This window comes from Bufo bufo, chromosome 7, assembly GCF_905171765.1.
Source record: "Bufo bufo chromosome 7, aBufBuf1.1, whole genome shotgun sequence".
NCBI classification, from domain to species: Eukaryota; Metazoa; Chordata; class Amphibia; order Anura; family Bufonidae; genus Bufo; species Bufo bufo.
The window spans coordinates 45776491-45790194 of NC_053395.1; positions in this window are offsets into that span (position 1 = coordinate 45776491).

The following is a 13704-nucleotide window of genomic DNA, read 5'->3' on the forward strand; positions in this document are numbered from 1 at the left end:
TGTGTGAGTTGAACGCATTGCACCTGCACTGAATCCTGACCCATTCATTTCTATGGGGCTGTGCACACGAGCAGTGATTTTCACGCATCACTTGTGCGTTGCGTGAAAATCGCAGCATGCTCCTCTTTGTGCGTTTTTCACGTAACGCAGGCCCCATAGAAATGAATGGTGTTGCATGAAAATTGCAAGCATCCGCGGATGCGGTGCGATTTTCACCCACGGTTGCTAGGTGACGATCGGGATGGGGACCCGATCATTATTTCCCCTTATAACATGGTTATAAGGGAAAATAATAGCATTCTGAATACAGAATGCTTAGTAAAATAGCGCTGGAGGGGTTAAAAAAATAATAATAATTTAACTCGCCATAATCCACTTGTTCGCGCAGCTGGCATCTCTTCTGTCTTCATCTGTGAGCAATAGGACCTTTTGATGACGTCACTACGCTCATAACATGATCCATCACCATGGTGATGGATCATGTGATGAATGCAGTGATGTCATCAAAGGTCCTATTGCTCACAGATGAAGACAGAAGAGATGCCGGGCTGTGCGAATAAGTGGATTAAGGCGAGTTAAAAAATGTTTCATTTTTTTTTTTTAACCCCTCCAGCCCTATTCTACTATGCTATTCTACTCTACTATAACCATGTTATAAGGGGAAATAATACAATCTACACTACAACTAACCCAAACCTGAACTTCTGTGAAGAAGTTCGGGTCTGGGTACTACAGTCGGTTTTTTATCACGCGCGTGCAAAACACATTGCACCTGTGCGATAAAAACTGAACATTGGAACGCAATCGCAGTCAAAACTGACTGCAATTGCGTACCTACTCGTGCGGGTTTGCTGCAATGCACCGGGACGCATGCTTGTCTGACAGGGGCCTAAGGCAAAAAATAAATAAAAATGGAAACGCAGAACTTTAAAGGGAATCTGTCACACTTTTCACTAATAAAACTACCTGAAATGGCCAGCAGTACATGTTAGCGCCATCCTGATGATATCTGTACATCACCAGAATGAGAACTTTCACACGAGCGTGTTATCTGCAATGGTGCAATGCGTGAAGTGAATTCATAGCACCCGCACTAAACCCTGACCCCTTTATTTCAATGTGTCTGTGCACGTGGGCATTTTTTTTTTTTTTCTTTTTTCACGCATCATTTCTGTGTTGCATGAGATTCACAGCATGTTCTATATTAAGCGGTTTTAACACAGCCCTGGCCATTGCAATGCGTTTTTCAATGATCGTTGCTAGGAGAGGTTTGTAAATCTCCAGGTTTTTTGTTTCTTTTCTTTTTTCACGTGTGTGAAAAACACATCAAAACTGATTGCCCCCGTGAGGAAAAATAACAGACTAAACGCAATTGCAGACAAGACTGACTGAACTTGCTTGCGAAATGGTGCGAGTTTCGCTGAATGCACCCTGACACAATCCATATCGTTCGTGTGAAAGAGGCCTTATTCATATGCAAATCTGCTCCAAAGTGCTCAGCTGGGTGGCCTAAGTCCTCCTCTTTTCCCTGATGCCTGCTCTTCCACTAACCTCCCAAAACTTCCCCTCCCTCTCCCCTTATGTCATGCCGCTTTGATACCAAATCTCCTGCAGGCGCCCTCTGATGCTGTTCCAGCGCATTGCGTGCTACGTTCCCTATTTCCTCAGGAATATGTTCACCAGGGAGATACACTGTGGGCGATCAGAGGGCACCTGCGTGGTATTTTCTTTTTCTAAGCATTCACCGCACCCCCTGGTGATGTACAGATATGATCGGGATGGTATTAACAGGTACTGATGGCCACTGCAGGTCCTTTTATTAGTGATGGGGGGGGGGGGGGCAGATTTCCTTTAATAATGCATATAAGTATTCACACCCCCTTTGTAGGACCACCTTTTGCGTGGGGTATGTCACTATTAGCTTGGCATAGCAAGACACTGGGGGTTTTGCCCATTCTTCCAAGCAAAACTGCTTCAGCTCCTTGTAGGTAGGTCTTATTCACACGACCATACCTGGTCCAGGAAACGCGGTCCACGTGTCGGCTGCATATCCCCATCCGTTTGCGTTCCAGGGTTGTGCGCCCACAAACCAGCAGTAAAATGCATTGAGAGGACTCGATGAAGAGTCATTTTACTTCTGGTCGGTAGGAGCAAGTGAGTATGAAGATAAAAATGACATAATCAGACTTGGCGTCACTTACACTATACGACGCTTACTCTAGTTTGGTGGGTGTTTTGGAGCCAAGACATTCCCTTTAAATAACCACAAGTGAATTAATGTTTGCTTCTGCAGGTAAGTTTCAGTTTTACAGTTTCTTTGAGAACCATGGCAACTTGCAGCAAAATCCTGTATCGGTGCAGTGTTTGGCGGATCAGGAGTCGCGGGTATAGCTATGACTTTATGTGACGGTCAATATAAGAGTCCGGCTACACGGCGGTATGTCGTGCAACACAAAGGGGTATGGTGACGTGTAGCATAAGAAAGTCGCATGACATTTTTGATATAATGCATTTCAATGGTGTCGCAATCTGAGATACCACATGTTGCAACTGCAACGCGTCAGTCTCTGAAAAATACGACTTGGATGGATTTTTTATTTTTTTTGCAACTGTCGTGTCGCAGTTGTAGCATGTCCCATAGCCAGGTCATTGATATTAATTACATGAAATGTTGCCATGTAGCTGGACCCTAAAAGGCAAAATCTGAAACATTCCAGTTCTCACATGGTAAGTGAACACATAATGAGGCCTCGTGCACACAAGCTTATTTTGTATCCATGTCCGATCCGCTTTTTTTTTATTTTATTTTTTTAAGGTTGCACATTTATTTCTATGGGTCCGCCAAAAAAAAAAAAAAGGACCCTACTCTGATGTCATCCATGTGCTGTCCACATCCCTGTGTTCGTTTCGCAAAAAGATAGAACAGTCCTATTCTTGGCCTCAAAATATGGGCCAAAGACTCATTGTAGTCTGCAAGAAAAATGGAGGTGACACAGATGGACAAAAAACGCATATGGTCGTGTGCATGAGGCCTAAGCTGACAGCCTGGTTTCTGCAGCGTGTCAGTTCTGTTGTACTGCTAGAGGCCATAGATTAAGTTACATAGCAGCACTATGTACACAGAGATAAAAGTAAGTATTCCTTCTGTCCCTTTCTGGGAGAGGGGTTTTACGCCAATCCTTCCTGGGGACTGTAAGGGCTCATTTACACTGCCCAATTGTAGGGCAGATTATCGGCAATGAACGTTGATATGAATGCTCATTCCTGATAATGTGCTCGTGTAAAGGTGCTGGAGATCACCCAATTAACGAGCAAAACGGATGAAATGATCTTTGGTACGGACACCTCAATCATCGTTTCTGGGGAGCAGATCATGTGTGAACAGGGATCTACTGCCCAGGAATGTCAACCTCTACTGACGAGCAGGCAATTGTCGGGAAGAAACACTTCCTTCCCAATAATTGCTCATTGGCGCAGAGTAAATGCGCCTTAATAACACATTGTGATTTTTACAGGTGAGAAATGTGGAATAAATGTCATCGACCTCTAATAAAACACATACAGTTTTTCCGATGTGGTTTTAACTGCAGCTTTATAGTTTGTGCAAATGGGTGTTCTAAACAAGACGACCCCTTTAACTCCCTACAGGGTTTCTCAACTCGGGGCCCACCTACCGGTCATGTTTTCAAGATTTCCTTAGTATTGAGCAGGTGATATAATTTGTGTCCGTGCATCAAGGACTTACCACAGGTATTCATTCTGTGGGATATTCTCAAGTCCTGACCGGTAGGTGGGTCCCGAGGACCGGTATTGAGAGACCCTGCCCTAAGAAGAAGTGAACCCATTGGGATTACATCTGCACTGACTAATAAAACAGGGTCCAATTGTTATCCAAGTCACAATTGTACACAAACGCAATCTAATGAGACCACAGTTTTATTTTTCATAAGCAAATAGGCCCAGATTTACTGATGTGTCTGCGGCTAGAACCCGAATACTGCCATTCAACACCAAGTCCTATTGACTATAAGGGGATCCAGTTGAGTTCGGCCGGAAAGAACCCATTACATTCAATTGGGGCCGGAGAGCTTCTGCAGGCTGTTCTTTGCCGGAACAGCCTGCTGGATCCATTTAAGGCCTCCTTCACATGACCGAATGTATACTGCGGTCTGCAAAACGCAAATCGGACAAGAATAGGACATGTTTTTGTTTTTTGCGGGGCTACGGATGCGGATAGCACAAGCATTTTTTTTGCAGACCGAAAGAAATAAATGGGTCTGCGCGCAATTCGCAAAAAATGCGGATCAGGTGCGGACCAAAAATAGGGTTGTGTGAGTGGGTCTTAACACAAGTGTGAACCTACCTTTAATCGGAAAGGTAAAATGGCCTAAACTGCAAATTGTGCCACAATTCTGGGGTAAAATTCTGTCTTAAAGTAAGCCAACCAATGGTTGTATAGAGTCAGAGAAAGGTCTCTCCCTGCACCACATTCATCATCCACCCTGAGCCCCTGTAATAAATCTGCGGCAGGTCTAGACGGCCGGTCTAAACTTACACCGTCTAAGGCAGGGATCAGCAACCTCCGGCACTCCAGCTGTTCAGAAACTACAACTCCCAGAATGCTACACTCACTTCTGTGGGAGTTAGAAGAACAGTCGAGCATGTTTGCATGCTGGGAGTTGTAGTTTCACATAAGCTGGAGTGCCAAAGGTTGCTGATCCCTTGTCCACAGCATTAGTAAATCTGCCCCAATGGGTAAACATCCACAATGCAAGGAAAATGCATGAAACTGGAAAGGGCTACAACAATCTTGATAAAGATCTAGGCCTCATAATAGACTGACACATCCTGTTGTGTACAGAGTACTTCTCAGTGTCTAGTCATCTCAGTATCATCAAAGTTAGGATTACAAGGAAAGGTAACACATGTATACATAGCACAGGGTCCACGCTTCACAATAGGTAATAGTCCCAGCACAGTGACCTCTACTATAGTCAATGAACAGCTCCAGAATACGGTTTTCTACGTTCCACGTGTCTGCTGTACAGCAAATCTCTGAAGGCTATTGATGACCGCTCAGGCAAGATGGCCGCCCTCTTAGTCCTATAGAGAAAATGTAAAAATATGTTCAATCAGAAAATAATACCAGATTAGAAAGAAGAGACTATGCACGAGTAGCTGGTTTAATTTAGGCCTCATGCACACAACTGTATTTATTTTGCAGTCCACAGATCCACGAAAAAAAACAGATGACATGCATTTTTTCTTTTTTTGCAGATCCATTGTAGCAATGCCTGTCCTTGTCCACCAAACAGACAAGAATAGGATATGTTCTATTTCATTTCAGGTTTTTTTTCGCAGACCCATTGAAATGAATGGTTCCGAATACGGACCTCTAAAAAAAACGGAACAGAAACGGCCCTTAAATATATGTAAATATGGGTGATACATTCCCTTTAAAGGGATATAAGCACATTTTTAATACCCTGCACCATGAAAAGAATGTTACCAGACAGAAAGCAAAAAATATTTGGACGTGGAGGATCGCATTCTCTCTCTTCAAGCACCATTGCCTGTAAGTGTCCTGTAGCCATATCCAGCACGTCTACCTAATGAAAGAGCTGTAGATTGTGCGGTCTCAGGAGTGCTGAATAATGCGATTTCGTCCCTGAATCCACAGCGCTGGGGATGTAATTTAGCTGGAGAAGATAAATTGATGTCGGATCATCACACTCTCGGTAATACGTGGGCTTTTTTTTTTTTTTCCATCCTCCACCACTTAGTTTGAAACCTATCCCCAAAGCCGTCATGGGACCGTTTCTGCTTATCAGAATTGAAATATGCTTATTTGATTTTATTTTAAATTAGCCATGTGTAAATCATCCAGCTTTCTGGGAGACAAGGTCAGTATTTTCTATTAGCACGTAATGAGATTTGCGTTAGATGTGTGTCTAATCTATTTACCGTACAGCAATGCTTTATATATAGATGAGACGCAATAGTGTGCCAATCTGCCCACGCGGTGGGGAATCCATGTTGTGTTCTCAGTCCATATAGCAAGGGGGTCAGGAAATCTGAAGAGCGTAGACCTGATCGAGGTCCACATTCCTGGGTCTGCTGTAGGGTGAAGGTCTGAGCTGCAAAAAAAAAAAGTAATGTGCCCTCTTAGTTCCTCCCTGGACAGTAAGAATGTCCTCTTAGTACCACCTACAGATAAGGATGACCCTTGGACAGTATGGTATCCCTTTAGTGCCCCCCTCACAGTAGGATGTCCCCCTAAGTGCTGTCTCACACCAGGATGATACCTTGGTGCTCTTATAGTGCCCCTGACACACTGTGATGCCTCCTCACAAAGTATGGTGTCCCCTCAAAGCAGGACAAACCCTTAAGTGCCCCAACACAAAGTGATGTCCTCTAAGTGTCCCCCTCTCACAGTATGATGCCCTCTAAGTGCCCCTTCACAGAGTGATGCCTCCTTAACTGGACCCCTCACAGTATGATGTCGCTTTAAGTGCCCCCCCCCCCACACACACACACAGAGTGATGCTCCCATAAGTGGACCCCACATAGCATGATACCCCATTAAGCGGCTGCCACAAAGTGCTGACCTGTCAAGTCCCACCTCATCACTGAGAGTGATGCCCCCTTAAGTGGCCCTTACACACAGAGTGATTACCTCTTAGGTGCTCCTCTCTACACAGTGATGCCCCCCTCATAGTTATGGCCCCTTAGGTTCCACCAGTTTGAATACTCACCCGCCCCATGTTTCCCAGTGCAGCAGGCGCGATGATGTCACTACATTGCGCTTGCTTGTGCTGAAGTTCGGACAGCAGCGGAACGGTGAAGCTAACTCAGATACAGTTGAATATACAGGAGTCCGGATAGCTGGCAACCGAGGTCCACCAATTGAGTACACCTGTCCTGGAAAATAAGCGCAGTTCCCCTCGATACTGACCTAGCCAAAATAATGGATGCATCCCACCCCTACACCTATGTGGACCAGATTTACTAATACAATAGATGATGTAAAATTAGGGGGTAATGCATGAAGTGCAATGTGCCAGAAAAGTGGAGTAGCTTTTGCCTGGTTCATTGATGGAGCAGGTTTTTGCACCAAATTTTTTAGGGTGATTTGTGCCAGGCCCCGCAGTTTGTATTTACCAAAAGGCTGATGTTTTGTGGAAAGAGCTACATTTTTGTCCATTGAGACTTTTTGCAAAGTCACAAAAAATTGCATGCAACGTTTTGTACATTTGTTGGAAAAAATAGCTTCAAACCAAGCAGACACTCCAAAAAAAAAAAATAATAAATCAAAAAATTGCATATTCGTGCCTTATTCCTTTAGGCAGACTGCCTAAGGGGGCTGTCACAGTGGCTCATGCTGGATGATAAATCTGTCTATACCATGTATTATTCGGCTTACTTTGCCACGTAATTTTATGCCAGAATTGTGGCACAATTATTTTGAAGCAAAAGGTTTAATTTTAGGCCACTTTGGCCCATTTTTGGGATAAGCACAGATTATTTCTCTAAGCCTAGATGTTCAAAATTGTGCCAAAGTTTGGCACAATTTAAGTCCAAATCTAGGTGCCCTCACATTAGTAAATGTGGCCTATTCTGTAGAACAGGGATCAGCAACCTTCGTCACTCCAGCTTCTGTGAAACTACAACTCCCAGCATACAAACATGCTGAACTGTTCTTCTAACTCCCATAGGAGTGACTGGAGCATTGTGAGAGTTGTAGTTTCTGAACAGCTGGAGTGCCGGAGGTTGCTGATCCCTGGTGTAGAACACTGAAGCTGGTTAGAGCATTACATTTATTGCTCTTTTTTTTTTTCCTTGTCTTCTTTCACTATACAATTTAATTAGTGACTTTATTGCCTTTCAGAGCTTCAAATCCACTACCTAGGGATAGTTAAAGGGGTATTCCAGAGGAATTAAATTTGCGATGGGCGGCAAATGATCTTCTGCTGCCGCTGTTCCAACAGTGTCCGGTTCTCTGCTGCGCTCCACTTCCTGCTCCTGTCTCAACAAGGGACTAGCTGGGCAATATTCACAGCCATTACCGGAGTTCTCAGGGCACTAGCTGAAGTGCCTACAGTCACCACTAGGGGGATCTTAACTATTGTTTGTACATTGAATTCAACAATATACAAAGTGCCATAAACAGTCACTGCATTCCTCCTAGTTGCTACTGCAGGCATACAGAATTTGGGTCTCCTTAAATTTTATTTTTTTTCCCCCAACACTCTTGTTCATTTACTGTGTATGATATTGCAACTTACCTTCATTCATTTGAATGGCGCCGAAGTGCAGTAAGTAAAGGTGCAGAAATAAAGGTAGGCTCAATTTTTTTAATCTCAGAAAACCCGATTAAAGGGGTATTCTGATTTAAGGAGGAGATGGGACAAACTCGCGGCGGGCCCCATTCACTTTAATGGCAGGCGAACCTGAAAAGCATTCAGGTCATATTTGCAGCCACCAAATACTTACTAGAAGTGCACAAATCGGCCCACAACATGGACAGTGACATACCAGAGGGGGATCAATGGCAAGAATTCCCACAAAAAATATGCATTTTAATCAGGGGCCATTTTTATGCGTCTTAAAGGGAAACTCTCAAAAATGTGCCCTGCTGGAGCCTAGAAGAATTTTATTTTAGGCCACGGGAGTACAGGCCCCAAACATTAGGCATTCACCGGACAGAAAACATCAAGTGATTATGTGGCTGGAGGTATATTAGACGGTCATTGGATATCAACTTTATTGCAGGCCAGTGGACTACAGGCCCCAAAAATTATGCATTCACCGTACAGAAAAGAACAATTAATAATGTGGCTGGAGGTACATTAGGCGGTCACAGTATAACAATTTTACTGTTGGCCAGTTAGATTACAGGCCCCAAAAATTATGCATTCACCCCGGGCCATCTTTAATATTGATTGGACCCTGGGCAAGAATTTACTTGGGCCCCCTGGATCCCCAACCCCCCCCCCCCCCCCCCATCGCACTTTGCTGTACTTGCTATACAGCAGCACTTACCTGTCACATCCAGGGCCTCCAGGTGACGTCTCTTCTCTGTCATCATCTTCTCTGTAGATCTTCTCTCTCATCATCTTCTCCACTCGGTCTGGACAACAACTCCTCTCAGCCGCCTCGTCTCTGCAGAGTGTGACACACAGACATCTTAGCTTTCTCACATTCTATCATTATCCCCCAACTGGAGTCCCCACAGTGTTATCCTGCTGCTTGCTGTGTCCCCCCCCAGGGGTGTCACTATAGGGGGTGCAGAGGTAGCATTCGCTACCGGGCCCAGGAGCCCGAAGGGGCCCAAAGACACTTGTGCCGCATAAGAAGACACACAAAGCACTGAGGGAAGGGGAACCCAAGCTGAACTCTTGCACCGGAGCCCATGAGCCTTTAGTTACGCCCCTCCCCCCCCCCCCCCCAATACCCCCAAATACTATCCTGAAGAAACATTACTGCCCCCCATAGTAATAGTGCTCCTCATAGTCCCACCAATAGTAATTTCCTTCTAGAATGCCCTCATTAGTAACACTGCCCCAACCGTGATAATGCTCCTCAACAATGCCCCCATTATTAGAACAGTCCTCCCATATTAAAGGGTTTCTATCACTTCGTATGCCATAATTAGCTCTTAGACACTAGCGATCCGCTAGTGTCTGCTCTGGCCAACCATCCTAATATAAGAGCTTTTTGGGCAGCCGTTTTGCTAAAAAAAGAACTTTTATAAATATGCTAATGAGCCTCTAGGTGCTATGTGGGCGTCATTAGCACCTAGAGGCTCCGTCTACCTTCATACACAGCCACCGCCCAGCGCGTCCCTCCAGCCCGCCCATCTGCTGATGAATGCGATCCTCCGTGTGACGCAACGGACGAATTCTCGCGCATGCGCCGTGCGCGGCTGTATTCGGCGCATGCGCAGAGAATGTCTGACCGCTTCCCTGCTCAGACATCTCCACTGCGCCTGCGCCGATGACGTCATAGTGCTCCAAGGAACAGGCGCAGTGGAGATGTCTGAGCAGGGAAGCGGTCAGACATTCTCTGCGCATGCGCCGAATACAGCCGCGCACGGCGCTTGCGCGAGAATTCGTCTGTTGCGTCACACGGAGGATCGCATTCATCAGGAGATGGGCGGGCTGGAGGGACGCGCTGGGCGGTGGCTGTGTATGAAGGTAGACGGAGCCTCTAGGTGCTAATGACGCCCACATAGCACCTAGAGGCTCATTAGCATATTTATAAAAGTTATTTTTTTAGCAAAACGGCTGCCCAAAAAGCTCTTATATTAGGATGGTTGGCCAGAGCAGACACTAGCGGATCGCTAGTGTCTGAGAGCTAATTATGGCATACGAAGTGATAGAAACCCTTTAATAATGCCCTCACAGAGTCCCCAGTAGAAATAAGGCCCCCTATTGTTCCCCCAGTGGTAATAAAGCTCCGTACAGACCCCTCAGTAGTAATAAGGCCCCCATAGTGCGCTTAGTAGAAAAAAGGCGGACCTACAAGACCCTCCTATAGAGCCCCCAGTAGTAATAAGACCGCCTATAATGTCCCCTGGATCTGCAGTGCCCCCTGCAGTTATAATCCTCCCTCTACCATACAGTCCCATGTAAATAACATCACCTCCTCCCCAGCCGCCTCCAACGCACAATCCCATGTAAACATCACCCCCTAAGGCTACTTTCACACTTGCGTTCGTGCGGATCTGTCCTGTACTTGTACAGGACACGGATCCGCACCGATAATACAAACAAATGCATCCGTTCAGGACCGATTCGTTTGAATTAGATTTGAATTTCTAAGTCCCAATACGGATCCGTCCTGACTTACATTGAAAGTCAATGGGGGACGGATCTGTTTACAATTGCACCATTTTGTGTCAATGCAAAGGGATTCGTCCCCATTTACTTACATTGTAAGTCAGGACAGATCCGTTTGGCTCCGCAAGGCCATGCGGACACAAAAACGCTGCTTGCAGCATTTTGGGGTCCGCCTCCAAAACGGAACGGGGGGCTGTACGGAGCCGAACGAATGCATTCTGAATGGATCCGCATCCATTCAGAATGCATTGGGGTTAAACTGATGCATTTGGGGCTGCTTGTGAGAGCCTTGAAACGGATCTCACAAGCGGATCCCCAAACCCAAGTGTGAACGTAGCCTAAACATTAAGTCCCATGTACATAAACATCATTCCCCCCCACCATCCACTTTCAACATACAGTCCCATGTAAATAACATCACTCCCTCCCCCAGCCACCTCAAGCACACAGTTCCATGTCAATAACATCCCTCCCTTCAGCCCTAACATACATCCTAGTTAAATAACTACAACTCCCAGCATTGCTCTGCCTCTCCCTTCACTTACCTCTCCAGTCCTCATATACAGACATCAGCATTAGGCTGAGCTAGGGGTGGGCGATATGGCCTAAAATCTATATTGCAATATAATTTTAAGCATGTGCGATATGCGATATATATTGCGATATATTGTTTTCTATATTGGGGGGCGGGGTTTAAACTTTTTTTTTTTTTTACTTTTTATTTAATAACTATTAGCCTCCTTAAGGGCTAGAACCCTTCTCATATTCACCCTAATAGAGCTCTATTAGGGTGAATAGGACTTTACACTCTCCCTGCTGCCCTGTGCTTTGTGCACACAACAGCAGGGAGCTGACCATGGCAGCCAGCCTCTGATGTGCCCCCCCAGCCTCTGATGTGCCCCCACCAGCCTCTGATGTGCCCCCCCAGCCTCTGATGTGCCCCCCCCAGCCTCTGATGTGCCCCCCCAGCCTCTGATGTGCCCCCACCAGCCTCTGATCTGCCCCCACCAGCCTCTGATCTGCCCCCACCAGCCTCTGATCTGCCCCCACCAGCCTCTGATCTGCCCCCACCAGCCTCTGATCTGCCCCCACCAGCCTCTGATCCGCCCCCTCTCGTAACTCAAACCCACCCCCCTCCCTCCCCAGTATTAATCATTGGTGGCAGTGGCCACAGGGTCCCCCTCCCACCCCATCATTAGTGGCAGTGGGCAGTTCCGATCGGAGTCCCAGCAGTGTAATGCTGGGGCTCCGATCGGTTACCATGGCAGCCAGGACGCTACTGAAGTCCTGGCTGCGATGGTATGTTAGTGAGCAGCATTTTACTCACGTGCGCTGTGGCCGCCGGTCGCTCCTTCTTCTCATAGGTCTGTGCGGCGCATTGCTAATGCTATAAGTATTAGCAATCCGCCGCACAGACAGAAGAAGGAGCGACCGGCGGCCACGGCGCACGTGAGTAAAATGCTGCTCACTAACATACCATCGCAGCCAGGACTTCAGTAGCGTGACTCCTGGCTGCCATGGTAACCGATCGGAGCCCCAGCATTACACTGCTGGGACTCCGATCGGAACTGCCCACTGCCACTAATGATGGGGGGGAGGAGGGGGACCCTGTGGGACATGGCCGGCACATTCATTGGTGGCGCAGTGGCCACAGTCCCTCCCCTCCTCCTCCTACTCTGTCCTCACTGGTGTTCAGCGGCAGCCGCGCACAGTGGGGAGGGAGGGACTCCCTCCTTCTCCCTCCACTGTGCCGGCCGGCTCATCAGGAGAAAATGGTGCGCGCAGAGAGCGCGATCATATCGCGGTCCGGCGATATAGGCGATATGGCGAAAATCCATATCGTGGCCCAAATTTATATCGCCTATATCGCCTATACCGCCCACCCCTATTAGGCTCCTTCTCCTCTTCACTCCGGTCCAATCCTGCACTGGTCACATGATGGTGACATCATCCAGGTCATCCTATCACAGCCTGTTTTGCTGATCACATGACCTGTGATGTCACCACAGGTCCTTCATCTCTTCCCAGTGTATTAGATTAAATTGTATTGCCGTTCTGTGTACGGCAATACAGTTGTATCTAGCAGGCAGGCAGGACATTCGGGCCTGGGACAAAACATCAGGGGCCCAGGCCCCGAATGTTTTAACCTAGTGATGCAGTCACTAGTGAATGGGAGTCGGGAAACGGAGCTCCCTTGGGCCCCCAGGAGCAACTAGGCCCGGGGCAGCTGCCCCTTTTGCCCTGCGGCAAAGACGGCCCTGCATTCACCGTACATAAAAGATCAAGTGATTATGTGGCTGGAAGTATATTAGACGGTCAATGGATATCAATTTTACTGCAGGCCAGTGGACTACAGGCCTCAAAAATTATTCATTCACCGGACAGAAAACATCAAGTGATTATGTGGCTGGAGGTATATTAGACGGTCATTGGATATCAATTTTACTTCAGGCCAGTACAAATACATGTCAAATACATATGATTAAAAACATGGCTACGCTATTAAAAAAACTAAAAAAAACATGGCTAACGAAATCCCCCCTTTTGAAAAAAAAACAAAACAATGGTAATAGGTGAAATTCAATAAAATTTGGTCGTCACAGGTGTTGAATTTCTCCAAGATCCATGCCTCATTCATTTTTAGAAATGTGAGGTAGTCCACACTGTCGTGAGCTAGGCAAGTGCGCTTATCGGTCACGATCCCCCCTGCTGCGCTGAGCGTCCTTTCGGACAGGACACTCGACGAGTGGCAAGCCAAGAGTTCCATGGCAAATTGTGCCAGCTCTGGCCACAGGTCAAGCCTGCAAACCCAGTAGTCAAGGGGTTCCTCACTTCTCAGAGCATCCACATCGGCCATTAACCC